The sequence below is a fragment of the Anabrus simplex genome, chromosome 1, assembly GCF_040414725.1.
Source record: "Anabrus simplex isolate iqAnaSimp1 chromosome 1, ASM4041472v1, whole genome shotgun sequence".
Taxonomy (NCBI): domain Eukaryota; kingdom Metazoa; phylum Arthropoda; class Insecta; order Orthoptera; family Tettigoniidae; genus Anabrus; species Anabrus simplex.
Window position 1 is genome coordinate 384,204,927 of NC_090265.1, and position 21,666 is coordinate 384,226,592.

The following is a 21,666-nucleotide window of genomic DNA, read 5'->3' on the forward strand; positions in this document are numbered from 1 at the left end:
GTCGCCTAAGAGAATGTCGGTTTCTCTGCCATCTGGTATAGTAAACTGGAGCGTTGAACTGACACGCGGGCATCCTAAATGGCGTACAATAAAAATGTTTGTAACACGGAATCTGAGTCTACAATAATAATAATAATAATAATAATAATAATAATAATAATAATAATAATAATAATAATAATAATAATAATAATAATAATAATAATAATTAATATTATTAATATTAATATTATAATATTATTAATATTGCAATATTATTAATAATTATAATATTATGATATAATAATAATATAATATATTATATTATGATATTATATATAATATTATATAATATAATATAATATTATTATTATTATTATTATTATTATTATTATTATTATTATTAGCCCGCCTGGTGGCCATGATCGTTAAGGCGCTGCAGTCTAAAAACGGTCTAACACCGAGGTTAGCCGGTTCGAGTCCCGTTGGTCGAAAAAATTTTCACCATCAGAATGTTGGCCGGCAGGGTAGGGGAGGTGGTGGTATACAATTTCTAATCACTAGATTGCGTACCAAAAGCCTGGATTAAATTCCAAACCGCTCCGCAGTGCTCATATGGAGTGAGGGCATATGACGCTGTTGATGGTGATTCGTCCGTCGGATGGGGACGTTAAGCCTTGAGCAGACCCCTTGGTGCTATTCGACAGGAGTAGGCTGTGTGCCGGCACCGGGTTTCACCCTCTCCCTACTATCATATATCACGTCATTCATTTCATCTCTCATTAACTCCTCTGATGAGGTTGACGTCAGGAAGGGCATCCGGTCATAAAAAACCGCCACGACAAATTCATCTCACCTCATACCCGACCCCGTAGGGAAACGGGACAAGGGTTGGACAAACAAACATTATTATTATTATTATTATTATTATTATTATTCTTATTATTATTATTACAGTATTATTATTGTAATAATATGTTAAAACAAAAGAATCACTGACTGTTAACTTTGATATGTTGGGTAGGCCTTGAAAACCACGATTGGTAGTCCCTCACTTCTGAAACCATGAATAAGTACTTTTTAGTCTGTAAACAATAGTCGCCGGAATTAGTTATTTTAGCCAGCAAAATAATTACTTATATCATTACTGGTACTTTCCATTAGCGCTACCTGCAGGTAAAGTTGTTTGTCGGAAGTTCTCGTGAACACTGAGCCTCTGTTACATCCTGGAGGAGAGTGTTTGGTGATTCATAACTTTGCTGCTTTCCCTTTACCAGCTGGCTGAGATTAGATTAATAAAGTGAGTGTTCTAAGACATTTTCACTATGACTTAGCACATACTTGAAGTCGCACTGAAACATAAATTCTATTGCAGATGTGTATGAAGTTTCAATCATAGGCGGGTCGAAAGGATCAACAGCATTGTTGTTCAGCATCGTAACTGAAAACGCTATTTCCGGTCAGGAAGAGTAGAAAGATGAAGGTTTCCACGATTTATAACTTCGGCACTAACTGGAAGAGACAAGTTTGTGCCCTCATCAGGTTGGAAGAAGCCTCAATTTATGTTTCTCTCCGATAGAGCAAGTCTCTTTTCCCAAATGTCTCGACTCTCTGGCGAGGGATCGAACCTACATTCTTCCAGGTCAACAGAATACCACTTATCCCCCATGGATTTATAAGTAAAAATGTGTTATCAGAAACTCTAATCAAGTCTAAATGTTTGGAACTTTAAAATGACATCAGCAGCAAGAACGGCGTCGTAATAGCGAATCAACAACGAATATTGCTCAAATTATCTATCATTACACAACCATACACATTTGAGTTCACTGAGAAACAACCTTGCAGACTTAGTAGCAAGGCTCCTCGCCTTATTCACTGTCCATATTTTATCTTCGGTAACATACTCAAAAGGTAAACAACCTCTGGTGTCCTTGATTAAATGAAAATCCACAGCCTGTTTCCAGTCATTCGACCGGGTCAGGAATGGAATGAATGAAGTCCCCATCTAGTGGCGAGGATAGGGATTGTGCCCCCTGCCGTTAATTTGCTATTGGCTTTACGTCGCACCGACACAGATAGGTCTTGTGGCGACGATGGGATAGGAATGGGCTGGGAGTGGGAAGGAACCGGCCGTGACCTTAATTAAGGCACAGCCCCAGCATTTGCCTGGTGTGAAAATGGAAAACCACGGAAAACTATCTTACGGGCTGCCGACAGTGGGGTTCGAACCTACTATCTCCCGAATACTCGATACTGGCCGCACTTAAGCGACTGCAGCTATCGAGCTCGGTGTACCTTAATTAAGGGCAGGGCCGCACCCCCTTCCCTTCCCTAGCTCTTTCCTGTCCCATCATCGCCATAAGACCTATCTGTGTTGGTGCGACATAAAGCAAATAGCAATAAGCTTATATGTATGTGTAATTCAAGAAAATATTGAACGAAATATGTGGTTTATTATTAGAAGTGAAAAGGTAGTGGCCTTCAGTAAGGTACAGCCCCAGCATTTGCCTGGTGTGAAAATGGGAAACCACGGAAAACCATCTTCAGGGCTGCCGACAGTGGGGTTCGAACCCACTATCTCCCGGATGCAAGCTCACAGCCGCGCACCCCTAACCTCATGCCCAACTCGCCCGGTTGTAAGCTTATTAAAATTGCACTAGTATTTGAATGTATTGATATTTTCTCACTTTTAGGGAAATCCATATATGTTACAACAGAATGACTAATACTAATAGTTCTGTAGTCGGGCTGAATAGCTCAGACGGAAGAGAGCTGGCCTTCTGACTCCAAGTAGGCAGATTCGAACCTGGCTCAGTTAGATGGTATTTGAAGGTGCTCAAATACGTTAGCCTCATGTGGGTATATTCACTAGCACGTAAAAGAACTCCTTCGGGACTAAATTCCGGCACCTCGGCTTCTCCGAAAATCGTAAAAGTAGTTAGTTGACGTAAAACCAATAACATTACTTCTGGGGAACAGAACAGTGAGAATTCACTTGTATAGTTGTAAATATGGAGTCATAAAGTACAAAAATATTTTACTTACTTACTCTATCCTTTACGGTTGGTTTCTCCGTTGGACTCAGCGAGGGATCCCACCTCTACCGCCTCAAGGGCAGTGTCCTGGAGCGTGAGACACTCGGCCAGGGATACAACTGGGGAGAATGATCAGTACCTCGCCCAGGCGGCCTCACCTGCTATGGTGAATAGGGACCTTGTGGGCGGATGGGAAGATTGGAAGGGAAAGACAAGGAAGAAGGAAGGAAGCGGCCGTGGCCTTAAGTTAGGTACCATATCGGCATTTGCCTGGAGGAAAACTGAGAAACCACAGAAAACCATTTCCAGGATGGCTGAGGTGGGAATCGAACCCGCCTCTACTCATTTGACCTTCCGAGGGTTAATGGACCCCGTTCTAGCACTCGTACCACTTTTCAAATTTCATGGCAGAGCCTGGAATCGAACCCGGGCCTCCTGGGGTGGCAGCTGATCACGCTAACCACTACACCACAGAGGCGGACACAAAAAACTTTTGTGGAACAAAATTCTACCAATAGTTATTATTAACACCTCAATAGACTTTTAAAATATTAGACCATACTTTTGTGGAACAGGGCCATGGTGTAGTTTTACTTAGCAAGTCAATGCTTTGAAACAACTCATGTTAACTTTCTCTCTACTCCTCCCCTTTCACTTCGTACCTAGCCCGTCTCCATGGCTAAATGGTTAGCATGCTGGCCTTTGATCCAAGGGATCCTGGATACGATTCCAGACTTGGTTGGGGATTTTAACTTTTATTTGTTGATTCCTCGGGCTCGGGGCTGGGTATTCGTGCCATCTTCATTCATTTCAGGTACGGCCCCATCTTCACAGATGCGCAGGTTGCCTATAGGGCGTCAACCCGAAAGCCGAGCGCGAGGCCACACGCCATTATCATTATTCCTCACATTTGTTCACAGGTTAGTGTTTGTTTGCCAACATTTACTTCAAACCAATAAGATACTGACTGATCAAGGGGCTGGTATGGTCAACAGAGGTTCTGTCACCAATAAATAAGAGGTAACACCACATGAAACTAGATGCATCAGCTGTATTCTGTGCTCTCAAATGGACAACATACTTGTTTTTAAGGAAAACTCACTTCACTTAATACAGCAGGAGGTCAAGTCACCGGGAAAGGTCATTGACAACCTGTATTAAGTGCTCCACTTAAGGGGCCATGAACATGAAACGATCTGCGTATAGCCCAGAGGTCGAGTAGCCTTCGCTTTCCTCTTTGCCGTGACCGCCATATCGCCGTCTAACTCCGCCTGTTACATCACACCTTTCACTCACAGCGCTTGAAGCGTTCCTGGAAATACAATTTCTCTTTAACCGCTAAAGTATCTACTGGAGCGGCCCTGGGAGGGAATCGTTGAACTGGAAGTTTGAGGAATCTCAAACACTGTCAACATAAATGAATAAAAAATTAATTTAATAACCATAAAGGAACGGTCTCATTCATATTTTGAGCATACTTTTTGCAGCTTTATTGAGAGTCCTTGCCCCTCCCATGAAAGATTGGAGATGATTTCCTTTTGGCGATCTGCTTAATGTAGTACCAACAAAAGTAAATTCTTGCCGACGCTAAGATAACAAAGGGCTAGAACCTGGAAGGTGGAGGTCGTGGTCTTAATGAAGATACAACAGTGGACTTCGTCTGTTGTGAAAAACGGAAACAACTGAAAACTATTTTCAGGCTGACAACGGTGAGATTCGAAACCACTATCTCCCGAATACAAGTTTACAACTGTTCAAGGCCGTGCCAGCTTGCTGGGACGAATGTTCAGCCGGAGAATGAGATTGATATCATTCTAATGAACTTACAGATTTATAGGGAATAACACAGTTCGGTTTCAAATCATATTTTCTCAGATTATGAAAATGAGGAAGATAATTTTTTGCTAGTTGTTTTACGTCGCACCGACACAGATAGGTCTTACGGCGACGATGGGACAGGGAAGGGCTAGGAGTGAGAAGGAAGCGGCCGTGGCCTTAAGTAAGGTTCAGCCCCAGCATTTGCCTGGTGTGAAAATAGGAAACCACGGTAAACCATTTTCAGGGCTGCCGACAGTGGGGTTCGAACCTACTATCTCCCGAATACTGGATACTGGCCGCACTTAAGCGACTGCAGCTATCGAGCTCGGTTAGAGGAGGAAGATAATACCAATAAATGAAATAGTTGACCCTAGTCCTGGAACAATATTTCGAGATCAGATGACTACACGTCAATGGAATTAATTAACCTCTTGATTTGACACCTTTCCTACCTAGTAAAAAAAAGGCCGGACGATAATTGAATCCATTTTGTTCAAAATTGATTGAGTTTAGATGTCCAGAATTTTCAGATTGACGTCAAGGAATACCATTTTCTTCTTTCAAATCATTATATATGTTAAATGTCTTCTTGAGAATTATAAAAGACGGGGACAGGGGGAGAGACCTAACGTTTGTGTGCCATAAAGCTCACATTTCGCATAATCCAAACATAACGTACAAATAATGTATACCCTTCCTCTAATGTCAATGTTTTACGTCCCACTAACTATATCTACAATTTTCGGAGACGCCGACATGCTGGAATTTAGTCCCTCGTTAGTTCTTTTGCGTGCCTGTAAATCTTCGGACACAGCACTGGCGTATTTGAGCACTTTCAAATACCACCGGACTGAGCCAGAATCGAACCTGTCAAGTTGGGGTCAGAAGGCCAGCGCCTCAACCGTCTGAGCCACTCAGGCCGACGTGTCATAGGACTGAGCCAAGATCGAACCTGCCAGCTTGGACTCTAAAGGCCAGCGTTTCGACCAGCTGATCCACTCATCCCAGCATTCTACGGGGTAGAAAGTGATTATAGTTTTAAGGGGTGTAGTGATACCGGCGTCATATTTTTATAGAGAAAATCATGGTGAGTAATGACACAGGAATTAACTTGAAAGTAAGCCTCAAACTATTAGCCTATTAGGTTATAACTTAAGAAGGACATAAGAATAAGCTAATGGTGGGGGTAAGTAGTCCGTGGTGTAGGGGTAGCGTGCCTGCCTCTCACCCGGAGGCACCGGGTTGGATTCCCGGCCAGGTCAGGGATTTTTACCTGGACCTGAGGAGCTATCTGACGGTGAGATAGCGGCCCCGGTCTAGAAAGCCAAGAATAACGACCAAGAGGATTCGTCGTGCTGACCACATGACACCTCGTAATCTGCAGGCCTTTGGGCTGAGCAGCGGTCGCTTGGTAGGCCAAGGCCCTTCAAGGGCTGCAGTGCCATGGGGTTTGGTTTGGTTTTTTGAGGGTAAGTAGTAATCTACATAACAGTGTAACAAAGCTTGAAATATTTATTGTATAGTTATATTGATTAAAATCTAGTGTAGAAGCATTCTATGGGTCAGCATCTTATTTCCGTTTATCGAGTATTACATCAACTTCGTCATGATATCAACAATTACATTTAATATCTAGAGTGCTACATTGGAGTTTCAGTTTGGAGCTTATAATGGAGGAATAGTATCTGTGTGTCTCACCTAAGACTCGTCAGGCTCGTCGGAAGATCTTTTCGATTTCGTCTTTGCAGTGTGTTCGGTAGAGTCAGCCGAAACAATGGTATGCCATACGACATCCTGTGTGAACGCAAGACGTCGTTAACGTTTTCACAGCAAACTAAATGTAATTTTATGCGCCCAATGGATAGAGTAGCCTCTAATTAGCATAATGTGACATTCCGTTCAAGAATATTAATTGAGTATGGCATTGCGGCACGACAGTGGCTCTACAAGTTACTGGAAGCGCAGGAAGTCGATGACCACTGCACAACCTCCCATAACGCACAATGATCGTTCTGGGAAGGGTGAACGGCTACATCTTCCTCGACAGATTCTAAATTGCTCAATAGGTTTGAGGTCGGGTAACCGTAGGGACCAGGCAAGCATCCTCATGCTCGTAGAGTGCTCATCGAATCAATCAGCCACAATTCGGGAGCGACTGGATGGTGCATTGTCTAGCTCAGGGCCTCTCGGTGCATACACTGTGCACGGTACAAAAGACGACTTCGCTTGGTTGACCAGAGTGCAGATCCCCACTCCTCGATTTGGAGCCATAGCGGTGTCTCTCTCTTTCCCCACGCCTGTCTCGCTCGCTCCCCCTGTCTTCCTCTTCCTCACTTGCTCCGTAGCGCTCCAAATCCGAGCCGAGTTGAGCCTAGCTTAGCCGAGTAGCCCAGAGACGAAGCGTTGGTCCGAGCCGAGCCGAGCCGAGCGGGACCGATGCACTGTGCACAGGAACTCTGCGCCGCTGTTTGCACGCGTGAGATTTTGGGCGTTTGAGAGGCCCTGGTCTAGCTGTACGTACAGGTCTCCTGTAATGTGCTAGCGGTGAACAAATGGGTGCACATGATCTAACAGTAGGTTCCTGTATGGTTCGTGAGTGAGGTACGTTGTCGGATGTACCGGGGGTTCCATTTCATTTAGTGTTGCATGTTACCGGTGCTATTTACGATGTCGAATGATGGAAACTGAAGCCTTCGTCAATGAACCGACTGTAGGTCTTTTAAATGTTGATGTATCGCAGGATGTTCAAGATCCCACGCGTACACAGCATCACCAGCGAGGAGTTACTCTGACATGCTGGGAATTCACGTGGTCATAACTCTCGCAAGAACAATGGAATGCAGTCTGAAATGACAAATAGGCTACAGTTGTTAACTGATCACGGAAGGTGTGATACAATGGAAAAGTGTACGTGGGCGCGGAACTTCCGAAGTGGTTCGACGTCCGCGATACGGCAACTGTCATATGAGAAACGCAAAGTAGGAAAAATTATTCCATGGTGGTCACCAACCTTCTGTAAAGAGCCAGCAACAGAATAATAATAATAATAATAATAATAATAATAATAATAATAATAATAATAATAATAATAATAATAATAATAATAATAATAATAGCCCCGTGGCTCGGCGAGGTGGCGCGGTTCAAATCCTGATCAATGCACGTGGATTTTTAAATAAACTGTTACAGTCTCGTGGTTCGGATTCCAACTTAAATGGTGTCAAGGAGAAACTTTGAGCAAATAATTACAATTGTACGTACACTTACTGGCACCAAATCCTAAAACTAATGTTACTAGTACCCATTTTGCACGTGGATTTTGTACATTTATTATTTTAGTGCATTCTGCAATGGGAGTATATATGAAGTTTTGGCACGTCACTAATATAATCCTACCTCCTAGCGACATGCGAGTGCGTGTGAGATGTGCCTGATCCTAACTCTCTTCCACTGTGTTCTTCGATGTGAACGGTCAATTATTATTATTATTATTATTATTAATATTATTATCCACCTCTGTTGAGTAATGATTACTAGTTGCTGTCTTCTGAGGTCAGATTTCGATTCCTGGTTCTGAGAGGTATTTAAGACTGCCAGTGGGATGGTACACACATGAATAGAAATTGTCTTCCGATATAAACAAACAACACTGACCCACTTCAGTACCGAATAGGAGGGGTAGTGTTGAAGTCACAGTGTGTGCGTTACTGCACTGGTTCCGTGGCGGTCTAGATTTCGTTACACTGTAACACTGCAAGATGGCACCTATTTGTTATTACTAGAGTCCGGATTATTAGGTGCTGATAGGTTAGAATGCAAACTTACTTAAGCCAGTAACAAGTATACCCTAAACTGTACAGCGGTTATGCTATGAGATTTGCATAGATATTAGGGGTACAACCTATAGAACCCCTTGAATTTATGCTACTCTTCCTACGTCATCGTACAACGGGTTGTATGACACTTACTACAAACCAAATTACTTTGTATTCTAACCTATTACCACCTACAAATCCGAGGTATAGTTATTACAAGTGAATCGAGACCGTATTGTTGGCCTGTGGAAGGCCCACCGGAGCAATAGCTCAAGCAATATCATGCAGTCTTGAGACAGTTTGATGGATAGAAATACGGCAAGAATGACGTGGAGAATGAATGCTAGATCAATGGAAACAACAACGCTTCTAAGAAACAACTACTCCGGAATATGATGCTGGAATCGTTCAGACTATGAACAATTCTCCGTTTGCTGCTATACTGTAGGCGATTGTCGTATTAGAATTGCCAGCAAGGAGGACTACCGTGAATCGCCGACTCCATGCTGCAGGTATTCAAAATTGCCGAGCTGCGAAAAGGGGCGACTTCTTTGTATACACAGAGAACTTCGCGTGGGCTTTGAACTACAAGAAAGTGCCATTCCGCTAAAGGAATGGTAAATAACAATCTGGTTGGATGAACAGGTATTTTGCTCCGATCCAGGTAAACAGCTGAAGTACTGGCGTCCAGATGGCAAGCGTTATGAAGAGCCATTTGATCATGCTGCACCAAGAGGGTTGACAGAGGTCACTCCACATACGACTGTTTGGGAGTGAAAATGAAAATCCTCAGCTTGTTTCCAGTCGTTCGACTGGGCCACGAATGGAATGAATAACCCCATCTAGCGGCGAGGATACGAATTGTGCCGGCTGCCAAAGCCTGTCGCACTCCTCTGGGGCAATGATTAATGACTGACAGATGAAATGAAATTATATTGAAGAGTGTTGCTGGAATGAAAGATGGCAGGGAAGACCGGAGTACTCGGAGAAAAACATGTCCCGCCTCCGCTTTGTCCAGCACAAATTTCACAGGGTATGACCGGGATTTGAACCACGGAACCCAGCGGTGAGAGGCCGACTCGCTGCCGTCTGAGCCACGGACGATCTGTTTGGAAGTATGTGGACATTTTAGAAGGCACGCTTCTTTCTAGTGTTCGAGCAATTTACCGCATGGAAGAAGTTCCCGTTATCAGGTTTATACAAGATAATTGCTCTCTCCACATTTCATACGTAACCATGCCTTCTACAAACAACATTCTGACGTTAACGTGCTTGAATGGCCTCCCAAGTCGACTGACTTGAACGTAAACGAACATGTGTTGGGAAGAGTGGTGAACATGTGGGTTCCAGGTCAGGAGAGGAAAAGAGTGGCTTTGTTAATGCGAATCTCAGGAATGAATCTGAGATTCCATCCTCAAGCGGCTAGAGCGAGTGACAAACAGGAATGGGGCACGGACTGATTATTAATGTTATGCAGGAGGAAGGGGGGAATCGTCACTTACACTTGTCATAAATTCAGTATTTGACACAAGTGTTTAATTATTTAACACACATTTCACAATTAGTTCCTTATTATTTCCATTTTTGTTTTGTTAAAAAGTTATTATTCTAATCACATAACTATGGACAATGCATTATGTTTATTATTTTGCACTCCGTTTATTTTATTTATATGTTCTAGAAATATGCGATAGGTTCACAGTTTCCATTATAATAGACCTATATTTCTGTAAATAGTTATTATATTGTATAATAATGATATATGTTGAGATATTGGTGTAATAACATTTTTGTTGTGTATAGTATAACAATATATTTTAGATTTATTTTCTCATTGTTCAAGTCGCAAAATGTATTTTCAGTGACGGTTTATAAAGAAAGCAAGAAAGAAAGAAAGAAAAATGTATAAAATACATAGATTAAAATCGTATTTTAATATATTAATTTTCTGTTTATAGAATGTATCGTAATTCTGTCTGCGAGTTGGTGATTTATAATAATATAACTTCAATAAAATCTAGAACCAGTTACGAGCCTGCAAATTATAATTTCAATTGATGAAATGGCGAAATGGCGTATGGCTTTTAGTGCCGGGATGTGTCCGAGGACTTCGGCTCGCCAGGTGCAGGTCTTTTGACTTGACACCCGTAGGCAACCTGCGCGTCGTGATGAGGATGAAATCATGATGAAGACGACACATACACCCAGTCCCCGTGCCAGGGAAAATAACCAATTATGGTTAAAATTCCCGACCCTGCCGGGAATCGAACCCGGAACCCCTGTGACCAAAGGCCAGCACGCCTTTAGCCATGGAGTCGGACATTTCAAATGATGACCCGAACTGACGCAGCTACAGAATTTTCCTAAGTATCAAATAGTTTTTGGTTTAGAGAAAACCTCCTCTACCTCATACTGTATCACAGTGGGTTTTCTACTACATCGAAAGATTCGTCACTGTGTTCGTTTCAGTCAAAACAAACTTGTATAATAATAATAATAATAATGTTATTTGCTTTACGTCCCACTAACTACTTTTTAAGGTCTTCGGAGACGCCGAGGTGCCGGAATTTAGTCCCGCAGGAGATCTTTTACGTACCGGTAAATCTACCGACACGGGGCTGTCGTATTTGTGCACCTTCAAATACCACCGGACTGAGCCAGGATCGAACCTGCCAAGTTGGGGTTAGAAGGCCAGCGCCTTAACCGTCTGAGCCACTCAGCCCGGCAAACAAACTTGTAGCTAGCTGCCTACCTGCTGTAATGCTTTAATCGAAGAGGTGCGGGTTATGCCATGCTTTGTTTATATCGGAAGACCGATTCTGCGCATGGAAGCACCTCAGTATATGCCTGTGAAGAACTCCACTGCTTCAGCTGAATGTGAGGACAAGGATTATTTATTTATTTATTTATTTATTTATTTATTTATTTATTTATTTATTTATTTATTTATTTATTTATTTATTTATGTACTTATTGTTATTAAAAGAATGTTTCAGTGTTGGATTTACGTCCGGCTCCCCTTCCTGACGCAAATGACTATTATTGAATTGAAAATTCTACATCAGAATCACTAGGACCCGAACTTCTGAAGTAAGTTTGGAGAATCAACAACTAAACCATTTTCTTACCGCGTGTGTAAATAATAATAATAATCACCGAGCTCGATAGCTGCAGTCGTTTAAGTGCGGCCAGTATCCAGTAATCGGGAGACAGTGGGTTCGAGCCCCACTGTCGGCAGCCCTGAAGATGGTTTTCCGTGGTTTCCCATTTTCACACCAGGCAAATGCCGGGGTTGTACCTTAATTAAGGCTACGGTCGCTTCCTTCCAATTCCTAGGCCTTTCCTATCCCATCGTCGCCATAAGACCTATCTGTGTCAGTGCGACGTAAAGCAAATAGCAAAACAATAATAATGAACTTCTTGACTTCATCCTAGTCGGGAATCAAACACGGGGCCTTTGAACAAAAGACCACTACACTGTCCATTCAGCCAAGGAGCAGATTATAATAATAATAATAATAATAATAATAATAATAATAATAATAATAATAATAATAATAATATGCATGCACTCATTGTATATTACAGTCTTTTTATTTCTTCAGCCTATCCCAGTGGGTCAGTGGACCCACCCAGGCTCATTTTGGGTTTCAGCCGGGGTTTTAAGGCCGGTTGCCCTTCTGACGCCACTTGATTTTTGAGATAAAAATCTCAACCCAGGATCGACCGGGATTCGAGTCTCAGCCTTCCGGGTAGGAAGCCAGCAGCTAAGTCATTGAGGTGATGACGACCACCACACCCTATTGATACAGTATCGGATATAGGTTGGTATGTATAGACAAATAAATGCAGGACTTACCTGGTAACCTAGGAGGCTTGTGGAAATCACGCTAACAAATGCACACGCGCGCTCGGACGGATGAATCACACGCACTGCCTAACTGTGAAGCGCCGCGAAATGTCTGTGTAGGACTGAGTACAAGGCTCGCCACCCGCCAAGTCTATAGACACGTACCTGCTGGGGCAAGGTGGGGAGCGGGCCGACGCGTTGGGCTCGGAGAAAGTCCCACTTCGTCTCACTATAGGTAAACTATGCTAAATTACGTATTGGTGACATCACATCGCTAGGTCACGGTAATGTTGGGTATTGGTGGCGCTCTGGGGCACGGGCAAAAGCAAGTCACATTTCTCCTGTTATTACAAATGTACGTTACTTCCTTCTGTCATTATCTTCGTTCCCACGCACAGGTTGTTGATCTGTATATTGGAGCCTTAAGGCAAAGCAGCTAAAACTGGGTTCGGGTAACACTTGTACTCCGAGAAACGTACTATTCCTCTTGTACACTGCAAAATAATTGTCATGAGAATCCGTCTCCCCAGGGAGAGAATTTATTAGTTTAGAAATCTCAAATTAACCAGCCGGAATTTGACCCACGCTTGTCTTAGTGCGAATTAATAGTCGTCGAAAAGCTGACCCATTCTGTTGCTGAATTTCCCTGTAGGTCCGGAATAATAAAATAATAATAATAATAATAATAATAATAATAATAATAATAATAATAATAATAATAATAATAATAATGTATTTTATTTATTTGTATTATCAATCTCTTCACACACACACACACACACACGCTACCAACCACCCCCGAAGTACGTGATTCTGAATACATCTTTCTCCATACGGCTGGTGTCAGGAAGAGCATCCAGTCGCAAAACAGGGCTAAATCTATATCTGCTCAAAGTGGAACAATAATGAGGAGGAGAAGGAGAAGAATAAGAATAGCGTTGAAAGTAAATTATGGTTATTTACTGGGAATGTGCTGCCCTGTAGTGTACGGGTAGCGTGCCTGCTTCGTACCCGGAGGCCCCGGCTTCGATTTTTGGCTATTCCAGGGATTCACTCAGCCTCGTGAGACCAACTGATTAGATGTTTGAGGCGGAAGGCAGCGGATCTGGTCGAAAAAATGAAGCAATACGGCTAAGGATGTCAACACGCTGTATCTGGAGTAGTCGTCCTGGCAAGCCAAGGCCCTAAAGAGGAACTCGGAACTTAATTTTCATTGATAATGTTATTGGTATTACTGAACGTCCCACGAACTTCTTATATGGCTTTCGAAATTGCCGAGATGCTGTCCTGCAGGATGTTTTTATGGGCCGGTATGTCTACCGACACGAGGCTGACGAATTTTAGCACCTTCAAATAGCACCTGACTGAGCTGGGATTGAACTCGTCAACTTTAGCTCAGAAGGCCAGCCTCTACCGTCTGAGCTACTCAGTACGGTGATAATTTCAAAACTATCATGTATGTAACTTTATACGTGTAAATTAACATGTGATGTATATGTCTATGTACGAGTTCTTGTGACATATCCCACCCAGTCAGTACAACATTAATTATATTGGAACTGGCCGGCACCTTGGCTGAATGGTCAGCGTAGTGGCCTTCGGTTCAGAGGGCCCCGCGTTCGATTCCTTGTCGGGTCGGAGATTTTAGCTATGTTTGCTTAATTCCTCTAGTTCGGGGGGTAGGCGTTTGTGATCGTCTTGATACTGGCATTCATTCAACTCATAACACTACTGCGTCTTTCCTGCGTCCAGGGTGGGTCGCGAAGAAATCCAGACTAGCTTGCTCAAGTTCAGTTGCCTATCAAAGTTTCTGTTCTTTTAGTTTTTTTTCTATTTGCTTTACGTCGCACCGACACATATAGGTCTTATGGCGACGATGGGATAGGAAAGGTCTAGGAAGTGGAAGGAAGCGGCCGTGGCCTTAATTAAGGTACAGCCCCAGCATTTGCCTGGTGTGAAAATGGGAAACCACGGAAAACCATCTTCAGGGCTGCCGACAGTGGGGCTCGAACCCACTATCTCCCGATTACTGGATACTGGCCGCACTTAAGCGACTGCAGCTATCGAGCTCGGTTGTTCTTTCAGTGGATTCGTAGAAGTTGCGATGACCTTTCTGACATACGGATGTCATTTATCGCCAACACCGATGGTCGTATTCATCAATCATGTTAAAAAAACATTTCCGCATATATCTTAAATTAAAAATGAATGTTTGAATATAATGCTTATGCTAGAATAGAAACATAAATATCAAATATATCTTTATCTCATCTATTTGTTCAAATTCTGAGGAAAAGGAAAAGAAGGGAATAAAGTTAAAAAGAATCGTCATCTCCTTTGAAAATTAATTAATAAACTTTCATTGTAGTAGCAAAGATCTTTGATTAATTTGCTATCATAATTATGTACAACAGGAAAATTAATGATTCTGTACCACTCAAATCATTGAAATGAAATCACATCATTATCTTTGTATCATTAATTAAATGTATGAAAGAAAAGTCCCTAAACTTCAGTCAAAGTTTCTCGAAATATTTACAAATCTTCTTAGGAAATATTACATTTCAGCATCGATTATTTCTCTTCTTGTAATTATTTACTTATTTAGTTAATTATTTAGAATGAGGGTAAGATTTTTATTATTCTAGGATTCTGCTTTAAGGATGCGTCAGGAAAAAGATAAGTACTAAGTCAACCATATTATGCGCTAATTTCTATATTAATATCTAATATCACTCATCAGCTCAAATGGATATCATTCATCTTATAAATCTTACAAATTAGTTTAATTATATAAATGTGTCTGATGAGATCTATAGTCAGCTGATTAATTGAATCCCATTATCTCAATTATTATTATTAATTAAAATAGGTATAGAGTATTATTCATGAAGACTCTATCAATTATTTTACCATCTGGAATTATATACGAAAACCTCATAATAGGATAAGAGGATTAAGTGAGTGCCATGCAGTTCTCCAGGAAATATTCAACATTATGGTAGAGAGATGGGTTAATTTCTAATTAATATTCTAATTAATATCTTATTCAACTTCCCCTATAATGAAATTTTTCGATGATTTACTAGTGCCTTAACTCCTTATGAACTTCATAATACGTTTTTACACATGTTGAATATAGAATACCTGTCAACGATTACACATCATGGTATCAAGTATATTACTGGCCCTGGATTGCGTCAATATTCTTTTTATCTTCACAACTGATTATTCCCTTCATTATCGACGAAAAAATGCATATCACATTTATTTATTCATTCAATATTTCTATATCACTTTATTCATATTTCAATATCATATTTCTCCTTTTTCTTGCAAATAACCCTCATCTATACCTTAACTTGATGCACAGAATTCTCTATTCATCATTTATTCACTTCATTAATCCATTTCTTCTCAGTCACTCTCATTTTCACTTTATATCACTCCCATATCCTCATATAATTCAATTCTGATTTTATACGGCACTGTTATTATTTTATTATTTAGCGTTTGGCTGTACATATCAATATTAGTCAGCTTATGGTATTGATATGTAAATTGGCCAGGAGATCGCTAAGATTGTTTGGCCGCCAAAAGGCTGTTGCTCGCTTAGCACCACCCAGGGGATACGTGTAGGGTATCTTCGGGTTAAACCTACGGACGTGAGCAACAATGGTCCTGTATAATCTCCCCACTACAAGATATTAATTCTTACTCACCTATAACCTTTTCTATCGATCTAGATCACATAATTCATATATATATATATATATATATATATATATATAACCTCTTCATTTGCTTAAATGTCACTGCGATTGCACTTACATGTTGTTCACTTCACACATATCCTACCTAAGGATTGGTTATGTTATTCAGATGATTACCTATTATTCCTGCCTTTCGACACAAGTATGTCATTAATTCGCGAGGATCTAACATATCTGAGCTAATTTGAAGATCATAACGTCTAACCATTTATTCACCAACAAATTAAAGATTATATTAAAATCTGCAAGATTAATCTAACTTACTGCGCTAATAAATAAGACTTATATTTTTCCGTCAGCTCCACCGGGATTGAATTAGATGCTCCAGGACATCTGTGAATCGGGCGCGTTAATTACATCCTCTTCCTGGTCATTAGGATGCTCTGGGATAGGTAAGGTTCCTTTGCCGTCACCTCAGGTCAGTCTCCTCCGGACATCTCGCCATCGTCTTCTTAGAACATCATGACAGCCATGTCTTGCGCAAATATAACAGAAATAAACACATATGAAGTCAGTTGCGTCATGATAAGGATTCCATAGCCTTCTAACATGCTAAATTCAATGTAAAGGTCTGTCGTTTTAACTTCAGTCTTAATAGCAATTTAGCTATTTCCCGTATCCTTAAGATTTCCTTCCTTGTAACTTTATCAATAGTTATCTCTTGCCGTCTTGACGATTCACTTTATGCCTTTCTTTCGAATTTTCTTCCTGTCTCGCAGATTTATTTACGGTTTTCATAATTCTGCGTTCTTCAATGAATATATAGTTCCGCCAATCTTCTTCCTTAAGTTAATTGAATTTCTCTCCAAGTCTTGAAATGCTGTACGCGATAAAATATCTCTAGATTAATACGACCGTTGCTTAAGTTTTGCTCTTTCAATTTTCAATCTTTCAGTAGTAGTGTTCTAACAATTCTGAACTCTTACTTGTCTTAGTCACTTCCGCCTTGATCTTTTCTGCCTCGATCACGTCATATATTGTATTTCATTCATATAGATGACTGAGTTTATGCACCGTATTTAGCTTATCTTGGCAATTGTGTCCATTTTAATTCCTGTAAACTATCAATTTCTGACAGTGAAGTGGCACACTACCGACCATTACAAAAAGAGCATCCGCTATAAAGTAGGCTTGATCCAAATTATTGCCGACCTCAGAACTGAAATAAAAAACAGCAAAGAAGAATTGCATGTATTGAAAATAAATAATAATATTTAAATTAATATTTGAATCAGTTTGCCAACAAAACAACCGACACTATGAGGAAATCTTCACACCACCCAGCACAGGGATTGGCTGCATCACTCATACCTGTGATAATGCCTGTTTTCAAAGCCAAGGTTTGGGTCACGTAGCTGTCTGCTTGCATTCGGGAGATAGTGAGTTCGAACCTCACTGAATATCGTTTTCCGTGGTTTCCCATTTTCAGACCAGGCACCTTAATTAAGGCCACAGTCACTTCCTTCCCACTCCTAGGCCTTTCCTATCCCATTGCCACCATAAGACCTATCTGTGTCGGTGCGACGTAAAGCAAAAGGGACGTAACGCACTGTAAATGCTATCTCTCACCAGAATTGGGCCTGGGCTTACAGGTTTGAAACGGACTATTTAGACGGCGGTCGGTCTTGCTGTCCAGGGATAGAGATCAAGCCTGCCTCTTAGCCGGATGCCCTGGATTTGATTCCCGTCCCTACTTGGTCTTGGATTTAACCTGGATTTGAGGATTGGTTCAAGGTTTACCCGGCTAGAATAATTGAGATATCTGACGGTGAGATAGCGGCCCCGGCCTAGAAAGTCAAGAATACCGGCCGAAATGTGTCTTCGCACTGCCCACGCGTCATTCGAAACCTGCAGGCTTTCGTACTAAACAGGGGTCGCTTGGTAGACCCAAGTCCCATCAGGGCTGTAGAGCCAGGGGTTTGCTATTCTGAAGGAAAACTCTCAGATCTCTCTCTAGCTCGTCCACGTTGTCATCTGCCGTCTGGAAATGTACAATTACAAGTAATATGTAGAGGTCACTGCAAGTGAATAGAAAACTTATGTATCACTTGGCAGCGTCGGGAAATTTAATGTCAGCACTGTGTTCAAACATCAAATGTTGGCGGGTTAAGTTAGAAAATCGATATTGTATTAAAATTCTTAATATTAGGCCTGACCGCCTCTGTGGTGTAGTGGTTAGCGTGATTAGCTGCCACCCCCGAAGGTTCGGGTTCGATTCCCGGCTCTGCCACGAAATTTGAAAAGTGGTATGAGGGTTGGAACGGGGTCCACTCAGCCTCGTGAGGTCAACTGAGTAGAGGTGGGTTCGATTCCCACCTCAGCCATCCTGGAAGTGGTATTCCGTGGTTTCCCACTTCTCCTCCAGGCGAATGCCGGGATGGTACCTAACATAAGGCCACGGCCGCTTCCTTCCCTCCTCCTTGCCTATCCCTTCCAATCTTCCCATCCCTCCGCAAGGCCCCCGTTCAGCTTAGCAGGTGAGGCCACCTGGGCGAGGTACTGGTCATTCTCCCCAGTTGTATCCCCCGACCAAGAGTCTGAAGCTCCAGGACACTGCCCTTGAGGCGGTAGAGGTGGGATCCCTTGCTGAGTCCGAGGGAAAAAGCCGAACCTGGAGGGTAAACAGATGATAATGATGAATATTAGGCCTACAAGTAACATGTAGAGGACATTGCAAGTGAATAGAAAACTTATGTATCACTTGGTAGCGTCGGGAAGTTTAATGTCAACACTGTGTTCAAACATCAAATGTTGGCGGGTTAAGTTAGAAAATCGATATTGAATTAAGTCGTTAGGAAATGAAGAACTGTAGATAGGTATGGTGAAAACGATTGTTATTTTAAAGATCATTTCCACCCTCAACTCCAAAGCGAGATTGATTAAAGGGGAAAGATGATAATGAAAATAAGGCATTAGAATGGGAAAATCCTGGGGGTAGGTACGCTTTTTGTTTTCAATATCGAAATTCCATTCGTTATCTGGCGCAGTAGGGGATGCCTGGACGAGGTGGTAAAGGCGTGCTCGGTTCGCCCGGAAGGATGTGGGTTCGAATCCCCGTCAGGAAGTCGTAAAATTTAAGAAACGAGAATTCCACTTCCGGAGGTGCTTATTGTGCCCTTTTAAAGGCACCTAATGCGGTGGTCTTCTTTCTTGATATGTGCGCCGGCTGCTCCTGAAAATAATGACATTTAAAAATGCCTACCGCCTCATGTAGACTCTTCTTCCTCAGGGGTGGTGCGTCCTTGGATCCCTCGGGTTGATGGGCCACACGTCGTTCGGGGGGTGAGGAAATGAAAGATGGGGTAAACTAAACTGTTAAATGACGGTACCCAAAGACTGAATTAAAATTGAAATAAATAAAATGGTTTATTTAGCAAAATTTGCAAAGTGTGAAATTGAAAGCAGAATGGTGTAAAATAAAATAATGTGAAATTAAATTAAAATTTAAAACAATTAAAAGGTCTGCATTACAATAAGTTAATTATCAAACAAACCAAACCCCATGGCACTACAGCCCTTGAAGGGCCTTAGCGTACCAAGCGACCGCTGCTCAGCCCGAAGGCCTGCAGATCACGAGGTGTCGTGTGGTCAGCACGACGGTTCCTCTCGGCCGTTATTCTTGGCTTTCTAGACCGGGGCCGCTATCTCACCGTCAGATAGCTCCTCAATTCTAATCACGTAGGCTGAGTGGACCTCGAACCAGCCCTCAGGTCCAGGTAAAAATCCCTGGCCTGGCCGGGAATCGAACCCGGGGCCTCCGGGTAAGAGGCAGGCACGCTAAAGTTAATTATCTGCCTTAATAAAATTTCGACTGAAGGTCGATTAAATTTTAAATATACAGGAGTAGATCGAACCACTGTCTCCATGACGATGACGTGACCACATTTAAACACTGGTCAGAAATACAGCCTCAGTTGAATAAATGATTTACAATACCTTGGTAAATGTCCTCTCAAAATAAATTCATTAATTAATTAATTTTGTTAATTCATCCAATCGACATTGACTTTGAGGTGTCTATCAAATATTTAATCCATATTCAAATTCAGTTGGGAAGCACCCAATTCTAAAGTAATACTAGAATACACTAACCATGTGTAATAATAAACGAAAAAGAGAGGAATACAAAACAAAACAAAACAAAACAAAACAAAACAAAACAAAACAACCATGAACATAGTACTTTATCCGTTGTGTAATCTTTGCCACAAATTTAAACTACTCGTGGCTAAAAACAAGAAAATTATTGAACTGAACATCTAAGTGCTACCACCACTCATTTAGTTTGTTAAACCTTATTTACTTAACTGTGATAGTCTGGACGCTTAAAATACTTAAATTAATTAGGCCAAGTGCCTTAAGTTTACATCTCAAATGAAAGCGATCCCTTTACATCGTTAACTTTACCTAGTTTGCCGCTGCCTGCATTTTCATTGCGAATGCATATTTTTGTGGTACCAACTCTAGATGGAGGCAGATCCCATCGTATTTATGTGACTTATTTGCGGCATTTGTGATACAACTGCTTATTAAAGATCGCTTCATTTGCCTAACTGAAATGTAGTGGATTTCTAATGCTTGGTGATTACTGACTGTCTTGGTATGAGCATACCACTACTATGGTTTTGACTATGAACTAATCGATGATCTCTTACCCTAACACATGAGATCTTATTTACATAAATGAACATGTTAATGGAGAAACATTGCTCCCAATAAATACTGAAATTAATATAACCTGACTACACCTATTTTATTTACATAAATCAAATACAAACACTATTCACGTATCATATTCTAAAATAATACGGTGACAAAATATATACAAAGAAATGATATCATAATAAAAATACAGATCCCAAAACTCGCTGCCTAATAAAATTTAAATAAAAAATGCGCAATGTCGAAGTATAAAATATTACCCTGATTCACGTAGCAAAATTATGTGAATTTGATGGCAATCTTCTAACATCAGACTAAAATGTCTGGACATGACCTTATTCAATCTTTACGGAGAATAATTATTGGTATTACATGTCATCAATGATTATACATGACTGTCGAAACACACATTGATCGGTCGCTCTGTTCACAATTTACCTCCGACTCTAAATTGCATATTTCCGAGCATTTATTTTCCCTGGAAACTATTTGAAACAATACAGGCTTTCCGCCTACAACCATTACACATGTCGTCGCATATCTAACACTCTCGGTTAAATTATTCATCTCTCAATTCTATTTATTCATCAATATTCTTGACGTAGTAACTCATGATACGGCCTCGCTCGTATCAGGCGGGCGAAATAACTGTGTCGTTCACACATCCATTTTTACGACATTATTCATGACATGGTCCAAATATCACATTTTCCATTTCTCAACGCAGATCA

The 21,666-nt window shown here is 41.3% G+C and overlaps 1 protein-coding gene across 1 annotated transcript in view; it reads right to left on the reverse strand.

The window, feature by feature from the left end:
- Positions 1–12,616, reverse strand: part of LOC136866384 (putative fatty acyl-CoA reductase CG5065) — a 234,392-nt gene extending 221,776 nt beyond the window's left edge. Inside the window, exon 1 of the mRNA XM_067143296.2 lies at positions 12,510–12,616. The gene's annotated coding sequence lies outside the window, so the exon portion shown is untranslated. The remainder of the gene's footprint in view (positions 1–12,509) is intronic.
- Positions 12,617–21,666: the final 9,050 nt, after the last annotated feature.